This window comes from Eumetopias jubatus, unplaced genomic scaffold (assembly GCF_037043125.1).
Source record: "Eumetopias jubatus isolate StellerSeaLion01/CBP00866 unplaced genomic scaffold, mEumJub1_p1.0 scaffold_15, whole genome shotgun sequence".
NCBI lineage: Eukaryota > Metazoa > Chordata > Mammalia > Carnivora > Otariidae > Eumetopias > Eumetopias jubatus.
In genome coordinates this window covers 30,122,224-30,131,517 of record NW_028274821.1, presented here as the reverse complement: position 1 = coordinate 30,131,517, position 9,294 = coordinate 30,122,224, and the positions used below count along the sequence as shown (strand labels likewise).

The 9,294-nt window shown below is 40.1% G+C and overlaps 1 pseudogene; it reads right to left on the bottom strand.

The window, feature by feature from the left end:
- Positions 1-484: 484 nt before the first annotated feature.
- LOC114223372 (syntaxin-18 pseudogene) lies at positions 485-1,427 on the bottom strand (annotated as a pseudogene).
- Between the last annotated feature and the right edge of the window lie 7,867 nt (positions 1,428-9,294).

The following is a 9,294-nucleotide window of genomic DNA, read 5'->3' as shown; positions in this document are numbered from 1 at the left end:
AAGGAGGCTAAAGAGGAAATGTAGCCTAATGCCCCAGGTCTCCAAATTTCTTTTATTCTTACTAAATTAAGATGTTGCAAAAGCCATTTTACAATGGATGGGACCAAGAAAATTAATTTAATATCCTTGATACTTTGCTTACTTCTGGCTATTGTACTACAAATAATAGCGACACCATTTGTTAACTTGGACTTTTCCCTGCTGTGTTAATATTTTTCCTGCATATTAAATGTATCGCAAGTACAGGGACACTGGAGTTTCGGACAGCTGAGTTTGCTTAAAGAATAGAACCTAGTTTAGAGAAGAGTTATATATATTCTGTATATATACATATACACACATTTCTATTTCTATTTCTATATAGTATCTAAGCCCTCAGGAAAATGGTGGTTACATATGTCAATTTCAGACTTCAGTTACTTTTTTTTTTTTTGCACAATCATTTGAGTTTAGTTTTCTCCTTTCTTTTCAACTTCATTGTTTTTCAGCTACAAAATAAGCTTAAAACCACAGGTTTGAGTGTACCCTCTGTGAGCGTACATGGGTTTGTCTCAGCCCTGGGGGAACATCTGGTCACAAAGCACTCTGATGCTGGAGACCCCGGACAGCTCACCGTCTGCCAGGAGTAACCGGGCACCGGGCAGCGCCGGCCGCAGACGTTGCCTAGACAAGCTGTGCTAGCGATCGAAGAAGAGCAAGGAGAAGGAGCACATCGCCAGGAAGAAGAGCGCCCACACTCAAGCCGCTCTTCATCGCCCTCCTTGAAATCCTCAGGGACTTCTACGACTAATTGGTGAATGCCATCCATCTCAGCTTCTTGTTGTAAAACCTTCTCTGTGACTATCTGTTAGAGTCTGGAAATTTCAACCACTTTTCCTTTGATTTGCCCTGCTTCATCCAATAGGCTGTTCACTTCACCAATTAGGCACTGATTTTCTTGTCCAAACATTTGTGTTTCTTGCAGGGATAATTCATTTTCCCCTTGCTGTCTCCCCGGGTGCCCGATTCAGGTTGTGCTTTGCTCAGAGTCTTGTTTGGATATTCCTCAGTGAAAGGTTTTTCTTCAGAGACTTTTGAAGGTTTCTGTGAATTTTCTCAGAAGACATGGATTCTCTTGTCTTTGTATTTGGTTCTGGTTCCAACTTAGATAATCTTTTCTCATCACCACTTGCTTAACTCCGGTGGTTCTTTGTCCTGAGTGAAGTTTGCATACTGTTTTAAAGTAACATGCTGTGAAATCTGAAACAGCACTCCTGTTCTTGCTGGAAATGTATCTCTGTGGGCTGGTGTTCTTAGTTGCCTAATGGCTTCTGAGCAGATCCTCACCAATGTCTGAGCGTCCCTGGTCTATCTGATCCACATTCAGGCACAATGTGGCTATAAGCATTCATATAATCTGCACTGTGTTCCAGAAGATAACTTCTCAGTTTGCCAGTGCGTAAAATCTTGTGCGGGACAGAGCACATGGATGGTGACCAGTTGGGTGCAGTAAGGGCTAGGACAGAGTAGGTGTGCAAGGCACCGAGATGGAGGCCACAGGCCTTTTTCTCCCCCAACCTACAACCATCCAATCCATCAAATGAAGACAGCACCTTCCTCCAAGGGTTATTGTAAGAATTAAATGAGATAAGGCATGGAGAGTGTTTTGGCATTGCTTTGGCCCCCAGTGACCAACAAAAGTTAGTTTCTGTTGTTAATAATAATATTATTGTTATCATTCTTGTTTCTAATTATGGTGGGAAGAACTCTAAAGAGAGCATCGCTCTACAGAGAAGGCATATTGGAAGGATGACTAGGAATTTATCAGATGGGGACAAGGGTGGAAAAACCACTTCAACTTTAAAGTCTTGGTTACTTGGCCTTATGAATCATTTTTGTTTTCTGTGAATGAATATGTGTACTTGGGGATACCTTTTGGGTGCTGGGGTTTGTCAAGGGTCAGCAACCTAGCCGACCAGTAGCTGCTGCTCTGTGGTAGTTTTCAGGAAACTGAGGCTCTCAGCAGCTCAGAATCTCTGTTTCCTTTCTGTCATCAGACACTGAAACTTGTGGACAAAGAAAGCACGCCCCTTAGGATGAAGCCAGAAAATCCCAAGCCCTTCCTGGAGATGCTCAGATTCAGGACATTCTGTCTGTGTGCCTTCTGACTTTTTCCTCCACTCCTCTCATGATGAGCCTCAGGTCATAATCTCAGGGTCTTAAGATCAAGCCCCGTGTCAGGCTCCATGCTCAGCATTGAGTATGCTTGAGATTCTCTCTCTCTTTCTGTCTGTCTCTCCCCCAACTCTCTCTCTCTCTCAAATAAATAAATAAATAAAAGGATAGATTCAAGACTTTCCTGAATGAATTTTCTATTGTAAATTTGACTTTGAAGCCATGTAAATGTTTTATACATTTATAAAACAAAGTTAAACCACAGAGAATTAAAAAAGATGCAATCTCTGAAAAAAACGAAAGTGAAAGAAACAAATATATTTACACCTCAGAGGACAAAGTCTATGTGTTAAGAATCAAGATATTCAGTGTCAGAGAAAAATAATCCAAATATAAAATAAAAGATATTAAGTAAAACTCACATAATCCTAACTTTGACTCATGAAGTATATTCACTTAAAAGAGTTCCCCAGTTTTGCCCTAGAAAGGGTTAGAAATAATGACAAACTGGGGTGCCTGGGTGGCTCAGTCATTAAGCATCTGCCTTCAGCTCAGGTCATGGTCTCAGGGTCCTGGGATCGAGCCCCACATCATGCTCCCTGCTCCATGGGAAGCCTGCTTCTCCCTCACCCACTGCCCCTGCTTGTGTTCCCTCTCTTGCTGTGTCTCTGTCAAATAAATAAATAAAATCTTAAAAAAAAATAAGGACAAATTTAGTAACAAAGAGTACTCTTGGTGTCTAATCTATAATCTCTAGATGTGGTTTTCCACTAAAAGGAATCAGGCTCCTCTGAGAAAAGGCACATTCTGTGTCTGAAGCAGTTTTTCATTCTGGAAAAACACAGACACTAGCAAAGACTGCTGGGGTCTTGTTGATCTTGTCCAAAAAACCCAGGAGTGAACTTGAAGAGGTCCCACTGGCCAGAGTTGCGCCATGTTGAGCACTGATAAGAATAATAACTACAAAGGATTGAAACAAATAAAAATGTTGAAATCCATGTTTCATAATGATTCTCTCACCAAAAAACCCGCAAAAACAAAAACCAGACAAACCACAGAAAACAACCAACCAGGTCTTTGGTCCATCTTGTAGGATGTAGGATGTAAAGTCTGGTAAATAAAGAGAAAGAATCAAGCACTTACTTCACCTTTTCTGTATTAACTATATTTCAGTGTTCTGTGCAGTCCTGTAGTTTAGGTGTTTTGTTTGTTTTGTTTTGTTTTTTAGAATAAAGGAAGAAAAATGATAGAATTAGAATATCACCATTTTTGCAACTCATAATTAAAGCCTGGATCTAGGCACTGATTACGAGTGATGCTAGTTTCAGAAGAGGAGACAACCAGACATCATGTACCTCCTCTGGGAACACACAGCACCGCCTATGAAGAAGGCTTGCCAGAAAATCAAACCCCGAATCTAATCAAGTTTTTAGGGCAGGAGTTGGCAAACTATGGCCTATAGTCCAAATCCGGCCCACTGACTTTTTGTAAATTAAATTTTATCAGAACACAGTCATTCACATAGTTAACAGTTTTTTGTTTTTTTGCTTGTTTGTTTCTGGTATTCAGAAAAAGAAAAGTGCATTTATCAAGTACTTCTTATAGCCCAAGTATTGATATCTATATTTATATTTATATGTATATATAGAATATTATATAGAGAGAATATATAAAATATATAATCAATATATAATATATAAAATATATTTATGTATAATATAGTCTATATGCATAATACTGTATATATATTTTTCATTTAAAGGTTTTAGTCCTTATTTTATTTTATTTTATTTTTTTAAAGATTTTATTTATTTATTTGACAGAGAGAGACAGTGAGAGAGTGAACACAAGCGGGGGGAGTGGGAGAGGGAGAAGCAGGCTTCCCACTGAGCAGAGAGCCTGATGTGGGGCTCGATCCCAGGACCCTGGGATCATGACCTGAGCTGAAGGCAGATGCTTAATGACTGAGCCACCCAGGTGCCCCTATTTTATTTTATTTTTTTAAAGATTTTATTTACTTATTTATTTATTTAGAGAGAGAGCTCAAGTGGGGGAGGGGCAGAGGGAGAGGGAGAAAAAATCTCAAGAAGACTCCGCTCTGAGCCTGAGGCGGGGATCAATCTCATGACCCCGAGATCATGAACTGACTGAGTCACCCGGGTGCCCCCAGTCCTCATTTTATAGGCGAGCAAGCTAGGTCTCAGAGTGATTCTGTAACTTGCTCAGAGAAGGATCTCTGCCAATGGGAAGAGCTGGGAAGTTTTAATAAAAGAAGTATCAACTCAGTTGGTTCTTAAAGGTTTGGTGGAATTTTAATTCCAATTTATGATTTTTAGTTACAAAAGTAATAAATTGTGGAAATTTAAAAAGTATAGAAAAGCACAAAGATACAATTAAAAAAACAAGCCCTTAAATCCACCATCTCAATATAAAAACATTAACATTTTGGTGACTATCCCTACATTTCTTTTTTGCTAATTGTCACATATAAATGTATAATTGGGACTACACTGTTTAGTCACCTGTACTACTATAGATGTTATTTCATTTAAACTTCACAGTAGCTCTGCAAATTAAGAAGTATTAATCCCATTTTATAAGAGTAACTTGAGGGGCATAAAGTTTAGCTTGTCCAAGTCACATGACAGAGCCAAAATGCACATCTGGAACATCTTTCTCAGTCCATGCCTTCCTCCTCACTGCCTCCCAGACCATGAGCTATGCCATGGAGATGGCAGGGCATGGAAAGGAAAGAATCACTGGGAGGGATTGGTTCTAATGTTGGATTTGGTGACTGCTTCTATCTATCAAGGAAAGAGAGAAATTTCCAGAGGACCCTAATTTTTCCAGCCTAGGTAGCTGGGAGAAATGATGCTGACTTCATAATCTGTTTAATGATGCATGTAATTTCTACTAGGCAAAAAGTATTTCCTCAGTCCAGACTCACCTCTAACTCAGGACTCTACTAACCATGTGATCCAGTGAGATTTTATAAAATTTGTAATCACCAGTCATTCTGCACTAGGGAGGCCGGGCCCTGTCTGAAAATCTTGGGAGAGTCAGCATAGAGGCTGGAGCGTCTCATTTGTGCAAGCCAAGGCCTACCCACACTGTGCTAAAAATGGTCTCCTCGCTAAGTGGACTTTATTTCTGCCCTAGCAGAAATGGATGGGAACAACAAATTTTTGCTAAAAGAAAAGAAAAAAAATCAAAGCACAAAATATACTTCTCTAGGCAGCATGTTACTGTCTTATATCACTTACATAACAGTGATATTATTTGTTAGAACAGCACAGAGAGTTTTAGGAAAGGCCAGAAATGCTAGCCTGGGATTTGGTCCCCTAGAGTTCCACCACCAAATGAAGGGAAAAAAACATGGGTGTGTAGGAATCAGGAATGTCTCTTCTGATTCCAGCCTCCAGACCTAAGCCATACTCAGCCCCATAGACAAGGAAATGTAGCCCTGCAGACAACTGTGGTAGAGGGGCTTTGATACTATTGGGGAGGAAAAGGTTTTCCTTTGCCATTCGAGGTTCTGCTAACTGGACCAAGAGTTAAATTAACATGAGACAGATTAACGAGAGAAAATCAAATTTGGTTCTATATGTATGGGGAAATATAGACACGAGAGTCCAAAGACAGTTAGGCAAAATTAGCTATATATGCCATCCTGAACTAAGGAGAAGGGGGTAGGGGTCTGGGACTTCAAAGGGAAGGAAAGTAATTCACAGAAAGATGAAAGAGAGTAAGTGTTTGGCAAACCAATGTTTGCCAGACCACTCAGAAACAATGGGACATAGAGAGAACTTTGATCAAAACAGCCATGCTAGTTTGTGCTCCTTGTCTACCATACCTAGTTCATATCATGATATAGTTATCTGTGGTGACAGCTCTCCCCTTTCCTTTAGGCAGAGTGTGGAAGGGGAGGTCAAAGTTTCTTCCTGAGTCTTCTGGGCCTTGATTGTTTTCTGCTCAGCATCATCTACCTGCCAAAGTGAACCATCTTGGAGCAGCTGTCCTTGGTCTCTCTCTATAGCACAAAGAAGGAGGAGTGGGCACATATTTACTGGGACCCTTAGGATCTTGGAACACTTTGGAGGTCTGACAAATTCACCTTTGACCAAGAAAACAAGTGATTCACTGGTCAAAGAGCTCCACTTCAACTACCGGCTGGGCACCTAACATCCACCTCCACCCTCCACATCCCCCAAGCCCAAGAGAATTTGTTTTGTTCCTTTTTTTCTCTCAGATTTTCAAGACCTCACCACTTTCAGGAAATTCACCCTCAGGAAGCTAATTTTTTTTTTTTTTTTTATTAAAGATTTTTTTTTTTTTTTATTTGAGACAGAGAGAATGAGAGAGAGAGAGAGAGCACATGAGAGGGGGGAGGGTCAGAGGGAGAAGCAGACTCTCTGCCGAGCAGGGAGCCTGATGTGGGACTCGATCCAGGGACTCCTGGATCATGACCTGAGCCGAAGGCAGTCGCTTAACCAACTGAGCCACCCAGGCGCCCAGGAAGCTAATTTTTACATAATTGTTTGTTTGTTGTGTTTTTTCTTTAGGAAAGCTTGTTCTCCATTTCTGGATGAACTACATCCACAGAAAACCTTAGCTTTGCCATCTTTGACTCTTAAAATTTGGCCACAAAGTCAAATTCCCTTCAGGTCTTTCTAGTGTAAAACTTTCTATAATCCTTTTCCCTAACATATACCACAGATCACTCACATGGAAGCTTTGGAGAGAAGTTCAGGCCCTTACAAATATCCTATAGAGATCCTTCTTCAGGCCTGTTTCTTCTAAATTTCTCCAGCTTCTGATTCCCCTTTGCTTGCTCCTATATATTTTTATCACACTGTTTGCAACTGTTGTGTTCTCTATTATGTATTGGAATAGATAAAACACCTAAAGAAACATTTGATAATGGGGTGATTGTGAATGAATCCCATTCAAACTTTTTTCATTCTCATTTTTGCATTTCCTCATTTCATGGGCTTCCAGTTGAGATCTACACCTGCTCCCCGAGACTTTGCAATTTGCACCTTACCTGTCTGGGTATATATCATCTCTTCATCAAAAAGTTCTTAAACACAATAAACTTCATGGCACCCAACCCAGTGAAAGCTCATTTTTCCCTTTTTCATTCAATGGTAAATATTTATTGACTACCTACTATTTCCAGACACTGTTCTCACAAAACAAACGAAGTCTCTATCCAATAGAGCTGACGTTCTAGTGGCAGGAGACCAACAAGAAGCAAATAGATAAACCAGTAAATAATATACTCAGAAGAAAAATGAATCAGAGGCGTGGAAAAGAGTGATGGGGAGGGGTGGCTTGGCTTTTTACCAAACCTTAGCAAAGATAGTTACTTGTTGTCTTCATATTTATCAAACATCTAAGACTTTTACTCTTTTGGCAGCAGATGTAGATGCATTGAGATAGCTGATCAACAACACCCACTTCTGCCAACCCCCCTTCAATGGGAAGAGCAATAATGCTCATCTCATGAGGATTAGACAAGATATATAATCCTCGTAAAGTACGTAATGCAGCATCTGATACACAGAGTGTACTAAATATAGGGTGGCCTGAAAAAAAGGGAAGGAATGGGGAGCTGCTATCAGCAAAGGCCATCTCATTTGCTCTAATTTTAGCTTACTGTCCATATTATTTGTGCTTTCTTTAGGCAGCTCATAGCTTTATGAGCAATTGACCCTTGAACTGAGAAGCTGCTCCCGATAAAGATCTTAACTGAAAGTGATATGATCAACAAATGGCACAGTTTAGAGAGGAATGTAGGCTGAACTTGACAGTAGCTGGTGTGTCTCACTTTCCTCCCTGGGGCTCCTCTTCACCCACAGGATCTCACTAGTCATCTGACATACAGGCAAATCTGGAACTGAGGGAAGTAAGAGCCCATGGTGCAACCTTGGTCAGTGGGCACAGGGCCAGTGCATAAACACACTTTACTGCTGTACTTAAGGGAGAAGAGGTAGCAGGGCATTCTACAGTTTCTCAGAGCTTTCCTCAGGATGGAGCCTCAGCAGTGACCAGCCCAAGGACACATCCGGGTCTTTCCCTCTTTCCCTGTTCAATCTTCTGGTCCCAACCTAAGTCCTGCTCACTGGAATCACTTTCCAATATAATTATCTTCACAAGGCCTTCATATCAAGAAAATCTCAGGCTAAGACAGTCCTGCTATTTATGTGCTGGTCTTTCCTTTCAGATTCTATCTTTCAGTATTTATATATATAAATTACATATTTATTCATATATATATGAAATTATCCATAGCCTCTTCTCCTCTTCATAGCTCCTTCACATTAGGAAATTTCTTCCTCCCTCCCTTCCTTCCTTCCTTCCTTCCTTCCTTCCTTCCTTCCTTCCTTCCTTCCTTTTTCTTTCTTTCTTTCTTCCTTTCTTTCTTTCTTTCTTTCTTTCTTTCTTTCTTTCTTTCTTTCTTTCTTTCTTTCTTTCTTTCTTTCTTTCTTTCTTTCTTTCTTTCCTTTCTTTCTTTCCTTCCTTCCTTCCTTCCTTCCTTCCTTCCTTCCTTCCTTCCTTCCTTCCTTCTTTCCTTCCTTCCTTCCTCTTCTTCTTCGTTCTCTCTCTCTCTCTTTCTTTCTTTCTTTCAAGTATAGTTGACATACAGTGTTACATTAGTTTCAAGTGTACAACACAGTGATTCAACAACTCTATACTGTATGCTATGCTTACAAGTGTAGCTCCCATCTGTCACCATACAACACTATTACAGTACCATTGACTATATTCCCTATGTTGTGACTTATTCATTCCATAACTGGAAGGCTGTATCTCCTACTCTCCTTCACCCATTTTGCCCATCTCCCCATTCTTTCCCCCAGCAAACATCAGTTTGTTGTCTGTATTTATGGGTCTGTTTCTGCTTTTTGTTTATTTATTTGTTTTGTTTTTTTAAATTCCACATATAAGTGAAATAATATAGTATTTGTCTTTCTTTGATGACTTATTTCACTTAACATAATGACCTCTAGGTCCATCATTCTAGTGTGTGTGTGTGTGTATGTGTGTGTGTGTGTGTGTATCTCACATCCTCCTTATCCATTCATCTATTGATGGACACAGGTTGCTTCCATATTTTGGCTATTGTAAATAATGCTG